The sequence below is a fragment of the Schistocerca cancellata genome, chromosome 5 (genome assembly GCF_023864275.1).
Source record: "Schistocerca cancellata isolate TAMUIC-IGC-003103 chromosome 5, iqSchCanc2.1, whole genome shotgun sequence".
Classification (NCBI taxonomy): Eukaryota; Metazoa; Arthropoda; class Insecta; order Orthoptera; family Acrididae; genus Schistocerca; species Schistocerca cancellata.
Window position 1 is genome coordinate 263,232,557 of NC_064630.1, and position 1,988 is coordinate 263,234,544.

A 1,988-nucleotide genomic window follows, 5' to 3' on the forward strand; every position below is an offset into this window, starting at 1 on the left:
AATCTAGCGGCACACCTCTGAGTTGCCGGGATGTCTTCCTTTAACTTGATCTGGTGAGAATCCCAAAGACAACTTAATGATGCGTGTTGATCAAACGTACTGGCATTAGAAATTCTCTCATGTGCCAATAAGCTATGGATAAGTAACCATAAAGAAGCTGACAATATTCGCATGTCTTTATTCCATTTTTTCCCTCCTCCTCCTCCTCCTTCTTCTTCTTCTTCTTCTTCTTCTTCAAGAAGCAGCAGATGACTGGTACCTGGCGTTACCATAACTACAATTAACTTTACAATGAAGAAATTCCCCACTGGGTGTGATTTGAATTCAGCTAGACTGGACATTATCTGTGTAGTGAACATGTTGTGTATCTATAAACTTTTATGTCATTGTCGAATATGTTTTATTAAATTCCCTTATTATGTAAAATTCTTAGAATGTAAGTATTAAATTGCACCTACCATTTTGGATCACCTAGTCCACATCAGGCAGGGCAATGTGTGTAAGGGGTCACAAGCAGGGGTGTATATTCAATGTGTGCTAGCTGTCCTATGCACACCCTCTCACATTTTGTCCATTTTATGAATACTTCTATTTCTGAAATCTTTGGAAAATATTTAGGAGAGGGACAAGGAACAACAGAGTGCTCTGTACTGGTCATGAGTATGTTAACTGCATCATATGGCAGAAAATGAGCTAAGACACTTATTTTATGTGCTGTAGACAATAGCCCTCTTGTCATCAGACTCGGGGTTAGAGGGAAACAGAGAACCCCTGCCCAGCAGGTAAGCTGAGTCTTATGGAGAGGGATGCATTCACTGGTGAGAAAGTGTGGGCAGAGAGGGTAAAGATGGAAGAGTGCACATGCTTTCAGTTTTCAGGAGGGGATGTGACTCGATGGAGTGTAGTGAAAGTCCTGCACAACTAGCTCGGACCAGCTTCCACATGTGGATGTTGCGTATTCTACACATATTCATTAAGATGGTTTTGTTTTTTGTTTTTAACTGTATATATTTGTGATGATCTAAAATACATTGCAGTGTTTGTTACAAAAAATGTGATAATTTCAGTGTTTTTGGTCCAGTTCATAACTGATAATGGAAGTAAATGTAAGTGTGGAACACCTGCTAAAAAAACATATTTTCATGTGATCTGTTCAAGAAAAACTGTAAAAATTTAGAAAAGGTAAGCCGAAGCCACCATTGCCTAATCTAGTATCAGAGAAAAAGAAAAAGAAGAAGAAGAATAAGGGAAAAAAAAGAAAAGAAATGCTACACTAGACATTTTTCTGTTTTGTACTACGTAAGTGTTGACTGATTGACAGGTTGTCCCAATTTAAACAAACTTTTCTGTTGGCCATGTTTGCTGTTTTGCAGAGAAAAATTGGAATGGAATAAACATAGTTTTTCAGATTTAAATCACTTGTCAGTCAGGCAACAAAGACACCTGAAATCATGATGATGATAATGATGATGATCGGTTTGTGGGGCACTCAACTGCGTGGTCATCAGTGCCTGTACAAAGTCCCGATTATACAGTCCAATTTTTCAATTCTCACGAATCATGATGGTGGTGATGAAATGAAGAGGACAACACAAACACCCAGTCCCTGGGCAGAGAAAATCCCTAACCCGGCCGGGAATCGAACCTGGAACCCCTTGATCCAGAGGTAGCAACACTAGCCACCAGACCACGAGCTGCGGACAGTCTGAAATCATAAAATCACATTCAGTCATTTTTGCACTTAAAAATGTTTGGGAAGGACAGAGTTGAATTCTTATCAACTGAGCAGCACCAAAGTAATATTAACCAGCAAAACAAACAAATTCAAAGGAACAGGCAAATTTTGGAAAGACTCATTAATGCAGTGTGTTATTTTGCTAAAAAAGAACTCTCACTTCGAAGCTATAATGAGTGAGATGCTTTTATCAAAAAAAGGAAATTACATGGAATTACTAAACGTTTTGAAAAACATATGAACCTATATTGGA